Genomic DNA, 15,780 nt, shown 5'->3' with positions numbered 1-15,780 from the left:
ACTTCTCACATATTCTTTTACTCCTTTCTCATCTGTTCTTTGTTTGCTTTTTCTTTTTATTGCATTTTTCCTTTTTTATTTGATGTTATACATTAAGAATATGGTAAAAATGTAAGATCACCTTTAAAGTGCAAAATAAAGAAAATATGACAAGAAACAAGATTAACATGTTTAATTTTAGTTAAATTTTATGTACATTACTTATTTTATTAGTTATAACTTACTGTTCTTCCATGTTGGCTATGAATAATGTAAAAATTATGAAAAACATAAGGAAATGGGCAAGACATTTGAAATATATGTCAATCAGTTCTACAGATGTATACACCCATAATCTAACAGCTGTATATGAAACTTACTGAGGAAGAAAATCTAAAATAAGAAATTATGCATATTAAATAATGCATAAACAGATGAGTGGTTCAGAATTCCCTGATTTGTCATTCAACTCCCATTGACAAAGGGAGTGAAAAGGGAGGCTAAATTACTAAACAAGCATGTTCTGAAGTGAGAGTCCATGTTGGGCACTGATGTAGGCATTGGGAGTAGGGTAGTAAGTAGAACTAAGTCCCTGTTATTAAGTGTACTTTTTTTGATTATTTTAAATATATGATGGAGATGATATCTTAGTGAGTCTCATTAATTCTAAACTTATTTATATTTATTGACCATTATTCTGATGTATCATTCTGAAGCTATCTGGCACACAAATGATAGTATATAAGTTTTTATTAATGAAATATGTGTGTGTGTGTATGTGTGTGTCATAATAATGGCTGGATGAGTCATTTCTTTTTTTTTTTTTTCATTTTAGTACAGGTTTTCAACTTCTTTATCCAGAATTCTGCACTATGAATTAAAAAAATAATTGTCTTCTCATATGCCTTGTGGATACTTCTCTAAGGATTTGTGTCCATCTCAATGATACAGCTTACAGTAACTTAAATATAGTTAACAGTAGAATTGTATAGGAATAGAGAATTTGAAAGTTGCTACATGGTTTGTGGTTTTGTTTTGTTAAAAATGCTAAGTTTTGCTTGGCTTCAATTCAAAACCATACTCTTCTTTTAAATTTTTACATGACTTTTTTCTCAAATACTGACTTCCTAATATGCCTAATACTTTTAGTTTTTTATAGTATAAGTGACTGATATTCCCCCTAACTATAAGAATATCCCAGTCTAGAATATCTATTCATTTTCTAAACATCTCTTTTAGAGTTAGCTTATAAAGACAATTATCTGTTCAGCAACATTAAAGTATAACTTAAAAGGTTTTGCAGAAATTAATAGCTCTTTAAATAATTTACCCAGATTCTAAATTTCAAAAAACAAATTACATCCTTGCCAGAAAAATGTCTCCTAGAGTTTTATGTTTAAATGGCTCTTTTTACAACAGGAAGTAACTATTATCAAATAGTCAAAGAATGTTGGAGAAAAATTAAAGAACACATAGTTTAGCACTGGTTAAGCCTCACTTTGGGAAATTTTAAGAATGATTTCTGAAAGTTTGCTTAGAATTTTATGGATGACTTTAAGATATCTTATAAAATAGTAAGTATTTTCATTCTGATAGAAAACTTTTTTTTTCAGTCTATACTAAAGTCAGAGCAAGCTCAAGGTCACTGATGGATTTAGGCCTTCTATAGAATTACATTTTTCCATAAAGCTTAGGAAAGAACATATTTTAAATATTGTGTGCAAAAGAAACATTCATTCTTAAACTCCTAAGTGCTTATCTACAAGCCACATTGTTTCATTTAATGGAATATTTAACACAGTCTCAATAGGTCTCCCACTCACATTTTACTTCAATTATGATACTTACAATGTACAATCATTTTTTAAATTTATGAATAGACATTTTAAAGATACCAAAGTCTGACAAAGTTTGGATTGCGATGAATTTTTAGTATTAATGATGAAATCAAACGTTTACTTATTTTGCTCTCTTCAGTCTTAAGTCACAAATTCTAGTCATAATGGCCATATCTAACCCACTTTTCTTGATGTTCTAACTTAAACTAAGGTTGACAAATCTAAATAGAGCCTTCTTTTGGTGTAAGCTCTTAGGCCTACATTGTGTTTCTGTCACAGGAATGATGGTAAGAGGGACTAATTAAAAGTCCAATGAATGTGCCAGGGTTAAAATCACAGATTCTGCTCATTAACAGTCATTTACCTAAGGATATTTCCAAAGAATTCTTTCAATGTCTGAAAAGGACAAAAACTGAAAGGGGGAGGAAGGAATAAGTTGAGAAAACCATTGATAAATATTTTATATTTGAAGTATGATTTTTTAAAAATCACTGATACCATCCATGGAAGAATCCAATTGTAAGTAGAATTTCAAATATTGTTTTTTTCATCATGTCTGCCTGTGTATTTTTGTGTATGTATGAGTGTGTGTGTGCATTTTAAAGGGGGGATATCCTCCCTAAATATAAAGAGTAGAAAAAGAAAGAGGAAAAAAATCAGAGCCATTTTGTTAATTGTCGTTTTCCTGCTGTTTCCATGGTAATACTGGCTGCCAGACTTCTCTGCAGAGTGACAGTCCAACAATTCACACACTACACCCTTTCAAGCACAATGAATGGCTGTGAAAGAGTCCAAACAGGCACCATTCAGGAAACATGTGATATCTACTCAATGCGCTACCTTTCATCCACATTTTCCAAATTGTAGTTAATTTAATTCTAAACAAATGACTAAGGGGTACAAATGAGGATTAGAAGGAAAAGAACATCTTGAGCTCTAATGGGGGTGGATTGTGTGAAGAACAATACAGCACTTTCTTCTGTTGCCAAGAAAGCTGGATGTAAAGATGTACTTTCCCTCTTCATCTAAGGTCTTCATTTAAACTCTATATCAACAATGAGAACCATGGCAGAAAATTTCTTGGCAAAATAGTTTATGTAGGTTTTGGCTTTCTATTTGGAAACACATTTGATACAGTATGAAGTAATTTCATTTACTATTAAATAAAACATAACATCAGACATTTTTTTTGACATTTGGAGGTTACCAGTTTTTGTAAGATTACATTTTCCTCAATTTTTAACATCCTTCAAGGTTCAGGAGAAGAAAAACAGTGAACTTTAAAATCCCTATAACAAAATACAAGGAACTGTCTTTATTCAATCTAGAGTTGCATGTGATTTTTGTATTTAATTATCAGTAAAGTAGGCCATGATCATTGGAAAAACAAAACAGGACAAGAAAAGGTAAAATGTTTTCATTTATCTGAATGCAAGAATTATCTCCCATCTTCATTTTTTAGATACATGCCTCAGAAACACCAATCTTAAATTTTATTTTCAATATCACAATTGTACCTGTAAGCATATCTACATTTCCTCCATTACATTTAGCTTTCTAAGTGACCATTCTTATTTATGTTTATTGATCCAAGAAAAATAATCCAAATGAAACTAATAATTCTTTATCCCCGTTATAACATCATTCTGTTTGAAATATGAGCACATCCATTAGTTTATCTTCACTGCTGATGACTACATAATATATTTTTAGTATAAGTGAGTTATTTGAGAGGTTATCACATTGGTCTTCAGAGAGTTTCTTTGATTTTTGACTCTATAGTAGTTTCAGGAGAAAATACTTTTATTCAGTTCCAGTTTGTCAGCTATAAAATAATCTATAAAGAAATATGACTTGTAATGACTAGTTTCTGAGTGGATTAGTCCTACGGCCAAAGTATGAACTTTCCTAAATCTTTTCAGAAATTAAAATGATACTAGCATCATAGTATTTCAGATATTTGACAAAGGTTTTAAAATTCTTTCTTTTTTATTCATTTCTCCTGATTTTTTTCTCTAATGTTGAGGACCATAAGGTTGACAATTTAAAGTTTCTGAAATGTGCAGGACAAAAGGTCATTTTTCTCATGTATAAGAGCTGGTATCAGATGTAACCTTGTGAAAACCATGTTTGATGCAGAGAATAAGGTAGGAAGCCACTACTTTTATTAGTTCTAAAAATGTTGATCTGCTAGATGAAATCTTGATTGTTTTCTTGTGACAAAGGGTAGAAATGGACACTTTTAGTATAAATAGTTGGTTTTAATATCTAGGAGCCTGATATTATTTCAAGGCATGACTCAAAAGCATCCAGCAAGGGGCATCCCACTGTCCGAGTGCTGGAGACAGACCACCCTCCATTCATACTCCTACCACTCTCAATTTTGTTTACTTGTTTTCAAGCCTGTTTCCTATGGAAATAAAATACACCTGGGAGGGTTCAACTATTGAGAGAAGTCAGTAAAATCTATGAGTAATCACTGCCAAGTCCACCCCTGTGTGCTACTGCATATCATAGGGTAAGAGTGGAGGGAAGAGGAATCAAACTACTAATATTATTTTTAAGTCCATAAATTGCAAATGATCCTATTTTTTGGTAAGTTCCTAAATATAAAGCCAGTGTTAAGTACTTAGAAGTAGTCTATGCAAGGAAGAAGCACAGGTAAAAGGTAATTACTTCAAAGAAAGTTTTACAGTGCCTGAAGAAAGTTCAATATCAACAGTTAGTTTGGGAAGAGAAACTAGTGGCTTGATAATGGTTGCTTATCCAGCTACACTACAGGTATTCATATGGCTTAGTATTATGTCTCAGGGCCTTTCTTTTTAGGAAAGGAAAGTTTCCTGGACTAGATTTTAAATTTCAAAAAATCAATAATGACATGATATTGCACAAACACAAGAGAACAGTAAGGAAATATAGGAATAATCCCTATAGCATATTGGTTTCATGCCTCATTATGGTAGGCAGTAGTTTATTTTCTCCCCAAAGAACAAATCATTGTATTCTTCTACAGAAGGCACATTTGTGGGTCTGAAAGATGATAAGACTTGAGAGACTCTTAAAATAGTCTGCCAACTGAAGATGTATTTGTCTAAGTGCATTATTCTGAGGAAAGGGTCACAACTTTATCTAAATCTCAAAAGGTGACATTACCCAAAAGTGCAGACATTATTAGTTTGAGAGTTTTAAGAACTTTAGTGTTACCATCACTGTGTTACATGTGATTTCTTTAGTCTACATTTCCCAGAGGGACTTAAAACTATTACATAAAAATTAACAAACTTTTCCCTCAGTCCAGTAAGTTTCTTTAAAACAAAAGCATGTGGTATTTATCATGTATTTGTTAGGAATGAATGTTCTTGACCTTTATCTCGTACTTGGTCCAAATAAAGATAAAAGTTACTAAATTCAGAAGCTTTCTGATAAGTTCATGATAATTCCCAAGTGACTTTAATGGTTTTGTTGTTGTTGTTGTTGTTGTTGTTGTTAACAACACTATTGAGCTTACACAAATGTGATACTGAGAATGAAGATTGAAGCAGATGTTTGTGAATTTAACCTGTCATTCTTACTTTGAGGCACAAATAGGAGTCTAATTTTGCAATGCCACTCTTCTCAGAAATGGACCTTCTGGCCCATTTAAACCTTATTTTGAGACTAAAAAGAACAGCTGAAAATCTTTATCTTTAGAAAACATGGAGAAAAAAATAGGAATGAATCACACAACATTGTCATTCTGGATGTATTACCGCCCTATAACAGGAAAATATGGGTCCTTTGAACGATCTCAAATTCTTCAGCAGATTACCCAAATAGCAGATGTTTGTGAATTTAACTTGTCATCTTTAAAGGCAATATCTAATTGTTTTCCTTCATTCCAGCAATAAATAGCTCTATTCGCAAGGAAGGTCAATGTTGCTCAAATTCCTTCTATCAACAAAATGTTGATATTTTTATTTAGTTTTACTTTTAGTTTTTAGTTTTTATAAAACTGTATCTTCTTTATTTGCATATTTTAATCTCAAAATAAAATAAACAAACACCACAATACACATCCAAACCCCTTGTTAAATTTCTTGAGGGCTAGGGCTTAAGGCCCGTCTTTCCTGCCTCAAACAAAGACAGGAGGGGAAAAAATCCACTAGACATCAGCAGAGGGAATTAGGTGAACTGGGGCTACTCAGGGTTGCTGGGGAGCCATGGGGACACAGAGGGCACAAGGTCTGCGGGGAGAAATTAATTGACTTCTTCCATGCGAGAGGCATCCTCATCACCCTCAAGCGGAGGGATCTCATCAGGAACAGCAGCACTGGGTTCCTCTGCTGTCACTTCATCTTCATCAATGCCCAGGCCTAGCTTGATCATGCGGTAAATACGGTTGGAGTGAGTCTGGGGATCCTCCAGTGAGAAGCTGGAGGAGAGCAGAACTGTTTCAAACAGCAGCACCACCAGGTCCTTGACAGCCTTATCATTCTTGTCTGCCTCTGCCTTCTGCCGCAGCGTCTCCACAATGGGGTGGTCAGGGCTGATCTCCAGGTGCTTTTTGGCCATCATATAGCCCATTGTAGAGTTGTCCTGGAGTGCCTGGGCTTTCATGATCCGCTCCATGTTGGCAGTCCAGCCATAGGTGCTTGTCACAATACAGCAGGGTGAAGCCACCAGCCTGTTGGAGATGGACCTTTTCAACCTTCTTATCCAAGATTTCCTTCAGAGTTTGCAGAGATTCTCAAACTTGGCCTTACTCTCCTCCATTTTCTTCTTCCCCCTTTTCATCCTCAGGCAACTCCAGGCCCTCCTTGGTAACTGAGACAATACTCTTCCCATCAAACTCCTTGAGCTGCTGCACACAGTACTCGTCAATAGGCTCTATCATATACAGTACCTCGAAGCCCTGTTTCTGCACTTGCTCCACAAAAGCGGAGTTGGCAACCTGCTCTTTGCTCTCACCAGTGATGTAATAGATGGACTTCTGAGTCTCCTTCATATAGGACACATACTCTGAAAGAGAAGTCATCTCATCTCCAGACTGGAAAGTGTGGTAACGCAGCAGCTCAGAAAGGCGGCACCGGTTAGTGGAATCTTCATGGATTCCAAGCTTTAGGTTTTCAGAGAACGCCTCATAGAATTTCTTATAGTTCTCCTTGTCTTCTGCCAATTCAGGGAAGAGCTCAAGGCATTTCTTCACAATATTTTTGCGAATGGCCTTCAAGATTTTGCTCTGCTGAAGCATTTCTCAGGAGATGTTCAGGGGCAGGTCCTCGGAGTCAACCACACCACGGATGAAGTTGAGATACTCTGATATCAATTCATCACAGCTGTCCATGATGAACCCATGGCGGACATAGAGTTTGAAGTTGTTCTTTTCCTTCTTGTTCTCAAAGAGGTCAAAAGGATCCCAACAAGGGATGAAGAGCAATGCCCTGAATTCCAACTGACCTTCTACAGAGAAGTGCTTGACTGCCAGGTGATCTTCCCAGTCATTAGTAAGGCTTTTGTAAAACTCTCCATATTCCTCCTGGGTGGTGTCTTCAGGGTTTCTGGTCCAAATGGGCTTGGTCTTGTTCAGTTCTTCTTGATCAATGTATTTTTCCTCAATCTTCTTTGTCTTCTTTCTCTTTTCCTTCCCACTATCATCCTCCTCATCTGAACCCACATCTTCAATCTTGGGTTTCTCCTCATCATCTTTATCTTCTAACTCCTTCTCCCCTTTCTCCTCTTCTGCCTCATCACCACTAATTTCTTTCTCTCATTCCTTCTCCAAATAAAGGGTGATGGGATAACCTATGAACTGTGAGTGATTCTTCACCACTTCTTTGACACGTCTCTCCTCTAAATATTCTTTTTGGTCTTCTTTATGATGGAGGATCACTTTGGTACCCTGGCCAATGGGCTCACCATGGTCTGCACACACAGTGAAAGAGCCCCAAGGGATCCCTGGGTGACTCAGTGGTTTGGCGCCTGCCTTGGGTCCAGGGCCTGGTCCTGGAGTCCCAGGATCCAGTCCCACGTCAGGCTCCCGGTATGGAGCCTGCTTCTCCCTCTGCCTATGTCCCTGCCCATCTCTTTCTCTGTGTCTATCATGAATAAGTAAATAAAATTTTTTTACATGTAATTTTATTTTATTTTATTTTTTATTTTTTAATTTTTATTTTATTTTATAAATTAATTTTTATTGGTGTTCAATTTACCAACATACAGAATAACACCCAATGCTCATCCCGTCAAGTGTCCCCCTCAGTGCCCGTCACCCATTCACCCCCACCCCCCACCCTCCTCCCACTCCACCACCCCACTCATTTCTCAGAGTTAGAAGTCTTTATGTTCTGTGTCCCTTTCTGATATTTCTCACACATTTCTTCTCCCTTCCCTTATATTCCCTTTCACTATTATTCATATTCCCCAAATGAATGAGAACATACACTGTTTGTCCTTCTCCGATTGACTTACTTCACTCAGCATAATACCCTCCAGTTCCATCCACGTTGAAGCAAATGGTGGGTATTTGTCGTTTCTAATGGCTGAGTAATATGCCATTGTATACATAAACCACATCTTTATCCATTCATCCTTCGATGGACACCGAGGCTCCCTCCACAGTTTGGCCATTGTGGACATGGCTGCTAGAAACATCGGGGTGCAGGTGCCCTGGCGTTTCATTGCATCTGAATCTTTGGGGTAAATCCCTAACAGTGCAATTGCTGGGTCGTAGGGCAGGTCTATTTTTAATTCTTTGAGGAACCTCCACACAGTTTTCCAGAGTGGCTGCACCAGTTCACATTCCCACCAACAGTGTAAGAGGGTTCCCTTTTCTCCACATCCTCTCCAACATTTGTTGTTTCCTGCCTTGTTAATTTTCCCCATTCTCACTGGTGTGAGGTGGCATCTCATTGTGGTTTTGATTTGTATTTCCCTGATGGCAAGTGATGCAGAGCATTTTCTCATGTGCATGTTGGCCATGTCTATGTCTTCCTCTGTGAGATTTCTGTTCATGTCTTTTGCCCATTTCATGATTGGATTGTTTGTTTCTTTGGTGTTGAGTTTAATAAGTTCTTTATAGATTTAGGAAACTAGCCCTTTATCTGATATGTTATTTGCAAATATCTTCTCCCATTCTGTAGGTTGTCTTTGAGTTTTGTTGACTGTATCCTTTGCTGTGTAAAAGCTTCTTATCTTGATGAAGTCCCAATAGTTCATTTTTGCTTTTGTTTCTTTTGCTTTCGTGGATGTATCTTGCAAGAAGTTACTGTGGCCAAGTTCAAAAAGGGTGTTGCCTGTGTTCTCCTCTAGGATTTTGATGGAATCTTGTCTCACATTTAGATCTTTCATCCATTTTGAGTTTATCTTTGTGTATGGTGTAAGAGAGTGGTCTAGTTTCATTCTTCTGCATGTGGATGTACAATTTTCCCAGGACTATTTTTTGAAGAGACTGTCTTTCTTCAAGTGGATCGTCTTTCCTCCTTTATCGAATATTAGTTGACCATAAAGTTCAGGGTCCACTTCTGGGTTCTCTATTCTGTTCCATTGATCTATGTGTCTGTTTTTGTGCCAGTACCACACTGTCTTGATGACCTGTCTTTGTAGTACAACCGGAAATCTGGCATTGTGATGCCCCCAGATATGGTTTTCTTTTTTAAAATTCCCCTGGCTGTTCGGGGTCTTTTCTGATTCCACACAAATCTTAAAATAATTTGTTCTAAGTCTCTGAAGAAAGTCCATGGTATTTTGATAGGGATTGCAGTATACGTGTAAATTGCCCTGGGTAACATTGACATTTTCACAATATTCATTCTTCCAATCCATGAGCATGGAATATTTTTCCATCTCTTTGTGTCTTCCTCAATTTCTTTCAGAAGTGTTCTATAGTTTTTAGGGTATATTTTGAGAACCATTTGAATGGTAAATGGTTCTCCAACCTTTTATTTTCAGGTTGTAGGTGTCCTTCTGTCTAAAATGAGTCTCTTGTAAACAGCAAATAGATGGGTCCTGCTTTTTTATCCAGTCTGAAACCCTGCGCCTTTTGATGGGGTCATTAAGCCCGTTCACGTTCAGAGTTACTATTGACAGATATGAGTTTAGTGTCATCATGATATCTATTCAGTCCTTGTTTTTGTGGATTGTTCCACTGAACTTCTTCTTAAAGGGGAATTTTAAGAGTCCCCCTTAAAATTTCTTGCAGAGCTGGTTTGGAGGTCACATATTCTTTCAGTTCCTGCCTGTCTTGGAAGCTCTTTATCTCTCCTTCCATTTTGAATGAGAGCCTTGCTGGATAAAGTATTCTTGGTTGCATGTTCTTCTCATTTAGGACCCTGAATATATCCTGCCAGCCCTTTCTAGCCTGCCTCGTCTCTGTGGAGAGGTCTGCTGTTACCCTAATATTCCTCCCCATGAAAGTCAGGGACTTCTTGTCTCTTGCTGCTTTAAGGACCTTCTGTTTATCTTTGGAATTTGGAAGCTTAACTATTAAATGTCGAGGTGTTGAACGGTTTTTATTGATTTTAGGGGGGGATCTCTCTATTTCCTGGATCTGAATGCCTGTTTCCCTTCCCAGATTGGGAAAGTTTTCAGCTGGGATTTGTTCAAATACATATTCTGGCCCTCTGTCCCTTTCGGCGCCCTCGGGAACCCCAATTAAATGTAGGTTTTTCTTCCTTAGACTGTCATTTATTTCCCTTAATCTGTCTTCATGGTCCTTTAATTGTTTGTCTCTTTTTTCCTCAGTTTCCCTCTTTGCCATTAACTTGTCTTCTATGTCACTCACTCGTTCTTCCACCTCGTTAACCCTCGTCGTTAGGACTTCTAGTTTGGATTGCATCTCATTCAATTGATTTTTAATTTCTGCCTGATTGGATCTAAATTCTGCAGTCATGAAGTCTCGTGAGTCCTTAATGCTTTTTTCTAGAGCCACCAGTAGCTGTATAACAGTGCTTTTGAATTGGCTTTCTGACATTGAATTGTAATCCAGATTTTGTAACTCTGTGGGAGAGAGGACTGTTTCTGATTCTTTCTTTTGAGGTAAGGTTTTCCTTCTAGTCATTTTGCTCAGTGCAGAGTGGCCAAAAATAAGTTGTATTGGAATGCGGGGGAGTATCTTCTGAATCTGTAGACTTTAAGTCCCTTGACTTCCCCTGGAACTGGTCCGTCTAGCTGGTCTTCTGGGGGAGGGGCCTGTTGTGCTGATTTTCAGGTGTTAGCACTTGGGGGAGCTGCTCTGCCCCTGCCTGCTGCAGGGCTCAGCGGGGGTTGTTTACCCCTTGAGGCCCCAGGAGGAACAGCCGCAGTTGCTATGGCATCTCTGGAAGCCTGGATTCAGCCCCCGCAGGAACTACGGGGCTCTCGGTCTGCAGGGCCTGGAGGCTCCGGGGCGGGGCCGCTGATCTGCTCACCTCGGGGCAGGAGCGTCCTCGCTGTCCTGGGCCCTCCCGGCCTCTGCCTGTCCCGGGGGAGGCCGGATCCTGGGCTGTGTCCCGGCGCCCTGTGCTCCGGGGCCTGCGCTGTGGGATTCGCGCTCTCGCCCCGCAGCCCCCTCTGCGGAGCCGCCGCCCGAGCCCCTCCGAGCTGCTCCGGCCCCGCCGTGCGCGCTCCAGCCCTTAGGGAGCTCGGGGCGCTCTCCCGGGGCGCAGGTGTCTGTTATTGTCCCCGGGAGCCCGAGGGCATCCCCGCCCTCCTGGGTCCTGCTCCAACTCCCTGCGGGCCCCTTTCCGCCCGGGAAGGTTGGTGCAGCTCCTGCTTCTCCGGGACGGGGCTCTCCTGTCCTGGGGACACTTGCCCCGGCCTCATCCCGGCTCCTCCCGGGCCCCCCCCACCCTCGGAGGCCTTTTGTTTCTTTATTTCTCTTTCCCCGTCTTCCTACCTTGATAGAAGCGTGAACTCTTCTCACTGTAGCCTTCCAGCTGTTCTCTCTTTAAATCTCAGGCCGAATCGTGGATTTTCAGGATGATTTGAAGGTTATCTAGGTAATTTTTTGGGGACAGGTGATTTGGGGGCCCTACTCTTCCGCCATCTTGCCCCTCCTCCAATAAAATTTTTTTAAAAAGAAAGAGCCCCCAGCAGAAGACTCCCATGCATACTGCTCATCATTATTGTGCTTTGTGATAACAACCACTTTCTCTGCCACCAGATAAGCAGAATAAAAGCCAACACCAAACTGTCCAATCATGGAGATGTCTGCACCAGCCTGAAGAGCCTCCATGAATGCTTTAGTGCCAGACTTGGCGATGGTTCCCAAGTTATTTATGAGATATCAGCTTTGGTCATACCAATGCCTGTGTCCAATAGAGTCAGGGTGTGTTCCTGGTGGTTATGGATGATGTCAATTTTCAGGTCTTTACCACTGTCCAACTTGGAAGGGTCTGTCAGGCTTTCATAGCAAATCTTGTCCAAGGCATCAGAAGCATTACTGATTAACTCTCGAAGAAAAATTTCCTTGTTAGAATAGAACGTATTGATGATGAAGGACATGTGCTGTGCAATTTCTGCCTGGAAGGCAAAAGCCTCCACCTCCTCCTTTCCATGGTGCACTTCCTCAGGCATCTTAAAGTAGAAGAGCTGCAAGTACTACAGACCACGGTGGGCAGGGGCTGTGTCCCGCTCGCCGCACCAAGGCTGTGGGGGGGGGGGTGACTCAAGAGACTATTTTTTTTAGAGTAAGATCAGTTACCGTTGGTCTTGGTAGCCATGTATCTATCTTAAAACAATCAGGACAACAGGACAAAGACATGAAATAGAGAACCACAAACTCCAAGTTTATCCTTCTGGTGGTAATAGTTTTTAATGGCTCTATACAAAGTATAATCTCTAAGATGACTTTTCTTTAATAACAATTTTGGGTTTTTTTAATTAAAAAATTTATTGGAGTTCTTTAATAACAATTTTGAATATTTCCTTTCATGTAGCAACACTCTGACTCAAAGAGTCAATTCTTGTTTAATTAGTTTTTTTCTCTTCTTTTTTAAAGATTTTATTCATTTTTTCATGAGACACAAGACCCACAGAGAGAGGCAGAGACATAGGCAGAGGGAGAAGCAGCCTCCCTGAGGGAAGCCCAATGCAGGACTTGATCCCAGGACCCCAGGATCATGACCTGAGTGAAAGGCAGATGCTCAACCACTGAGCCAGCCAAGCACCCCTAGGTTATTATTTTCTATGCAGTTTCTTGTTCTCAGCAATTCAAGCATTCTGCCAATCTTTAGAAAATAAATAAAATAGAATGAAACAAAAATCTGTTAGAGTTTCTATATTACTCTAATTACTGATGAGCAAATTTGAAAAGTAGTCTAAAGTGAAAATTTTACAATTTAATTTTACTTCGTTAACAATCTTGTTCCTTCCAATAAACATATACATGTGTTTGCCATTCTCCAGTCAAGTGCTTTGCATACTTTAGTTCAGTTACTCATCATAATAACCTCTTGAGATGGATACAATGATTATCCATTACAAATAATTTAAAAAGGATTTTCAAACTTTAAGTAATGTACTCAAGGTTGTAAAACTAGTAAATCATACTCCTAGGACTTGTAATCAGGCAGTTCATAAGTTCTGAGCTTTTAACCCAAAAGTTTTGTTTACCTCCTATTTAGCCCTATTGTCATTCTCTGTCTTACTATTTATTTTTCAGTAAATTATGGTAATTTCTTTAGCTTTCTTTGGTTTGTATTTTTTATGTGTCTTTTTCCATTACTTAATATTCAACATTTCTTTGTTCTTATTTTTAGGTATATCTTTTTTTTTTAATTTTTTTTTATTTATTTATGATAGTCATCACAGAGAGAGAGAGAGAGAGAGAGAGAGAGAGAGAGGCAGAGACGCAGGCAGAGGGAGAAGCAGGCTCCATGCACCGGGAGCCCGACGTGGGACTCGATCCCGGGTCTCCAGGATCGCGCCCTGGGCCAAAGGCAGGCGCCAAACCGCTGCGCCACCCAGGGATCCCCGGTATATCTTTTAAATATAGCATGTTGCTGGATTTTTAAAAACAAATCTGATCATTTATGTATTTTAATTGGCAACTTGAATTACAACTATGATGATTACTGATATATTTAGATTTATCTTTATCTTACTTTGAGTTTTATGTATATCTTGCTTTTTATAGTTTTGTTCTCTTTTGTTATTTCTTGCTTTTTTTCTCTTTTCCTTTTTCTCCTTTCTTTTTTCTCTTTCCTTTTCTCTTTCCTTATTTTTTTTAAGATTTTATTTATTCATGAAGACACATAGAGAGTAGCAGAGACATAGGCAGAGGGAGAAGCAGACTCCTAGCAGGGAGCCTGATGTGGGACTCCATCCCTGGACCTGAGATTACACCCTGAGCCAAAGGTATAACCACTGAGCCACCTAGGTGTTCCTCTCTTTGTTATTTCTTGACTCTGGTTTGCTTGTTTTTATATTTTGTCTTTTTAAAAGTTATGACAATTTATACATTGTGATTTTAATTTTTATATAAATAATATTTGCTTAGGTTACTATTATTATCATTTGCTTTGCACTCTACTCTTCTTGTATCTAAGTTGCTTTCTTTCTTTCTTTCTGAAATATATCTTTCAGAAGTTCTGTTTGTGTTGGTCTGTTGTTGGTAAACACTCCGTTTTATCATTCCATTATCTTCACTTTTGTTGTTGTTGAGAAGTATAGTATCAATTTTTTTAAAGGAACTTTAAAAAGAAATACATTAGCACACATGAAAAGTTTTGAACAACATATAATTGTAAGAGACCATTCAATGTCAATATCCTAGATGAATGATATATCCTCAGACACTTTTCCTAAATTAGTTCACCATATAATTCAGTTCACTGCATAGGAGAAATGGTTATAAGTAAAATAATAATATGTGAAAAAAATAATAACTACGATAATTGGGTGTTTATTCCTCCAGATACTTTTCTAAGGCCTAAATCAGTTAGTTTAATCATCGCTATCATGTGTCTAGGTACTTTTTTTTTTTAATTCTGCTTCAGTTGTGAAGTCCCTCTTTAACTCATGGGTTTTCATTTTTAACTCCTTTGTAAAAATCCCTGCCATTTTCTTTCAAATATTTTTTTCTGTCACATTTTTTAAAGTTCCACTAACACATATGTTAAATCTTTTTATATATCTTTTGCTTTTTTAAAAAATAAATTTTCTACGTTTTAGGCTTTCTGAATCTCAGTCTGTGAATTTCTTCTGAAATATCTTTAAGTTTATGAATTTTCTCTTCAGCTGTGTACAATCTCCTATTAAAAATATTTACTGGGTTATTAAGTTCAATTATTGCACTTGAAAGCTCCAAAATACCTATTTTAGATTTGTTTTTATGATCTATTTCTTCTCTTGGTTTTAAGTTGTGTGAAATTATATCCTGTTATGATTGAAAATTTTGTTGAACTCTAGATTGGTCTATGAGGAAATTATAAGATGCAGATCCAAATAATGTTTTCTTCCATATGGGGTTTACTGTTACTTTTGGCAAGCAGTTAGGTTAGGTGAAGATTAACTTAGTACTAATGAGGGCTGATCCAGAGCAGGACTTCTGAATTTTTAAGAGCTGATCTATTTCTGAATCACTCCAATTACTTGCATGCACACACACTTCTGCATTTTGGTGTATATTCTTCATTACAATACATATTGTAATGCCTGACTGCCTAGCATAAAATAGACAACACACTGTGAAGAGAGACATAGGTTTTAAATAAATTATTTTGTTTCAGGCACTCTTTTAAGTACCTTATATATACTATGATACTATTAGTAAAATCCCTAAGAAATTACATTTTACAAATGAGTATAGAGATATCAAACAACTTGTAAAATTTTGCATAAGTGTAAATGGTAAAGCCAAGATTAAAAACCAAGTTTGTATGAAAGAAAACATTATTATTTTTTTAAATTTATTTTTATTTATTTATGATAGACATAGAGAAAGAGAGAGAGAGGCAGAGACACAGGCAGAGGAGAGAGAGAACCTGGCTCCATGCCGGGAGCCCGA

At 38.0% G+C, this 15,780-nt stretch overlaps 1 pseudogene; it reads right to left on the bottom strand.

Annotated features, from left to right (window-relative positions):
* Positions 1–6,053: 6,053 nt before the first annotated feature.
* LOC129499070 (heat shock protein HSP 90-beta-like) lies at positions 6,054–12,347 on the bottom strand (annotated as a pseudogene).
* Positions 12,348–15,780: the final 3,433 nt, after the last annotated feature.

This window comes from Nyctereutes procyonoides, unplaced genomic scaffold, assembly GCF_905146905.1.
Source record: "Nyctereutes procyonoides isolate TBG_1078 unplaced genomic scaffold, NYPRO_anot_genome, whole genome shotgun sequence".
NCBI classification, from domain to species: Eukaryota; Metazoa; Chordata; class Mammalia; order Carnivora; family Canidae; genus Nyctereutes; species Nyctereutes procyonoides.
Note: the sequence above shows the minus strand (reverse complement) of the source record. Positions and strands in the feature narration are given on the sequence as shown.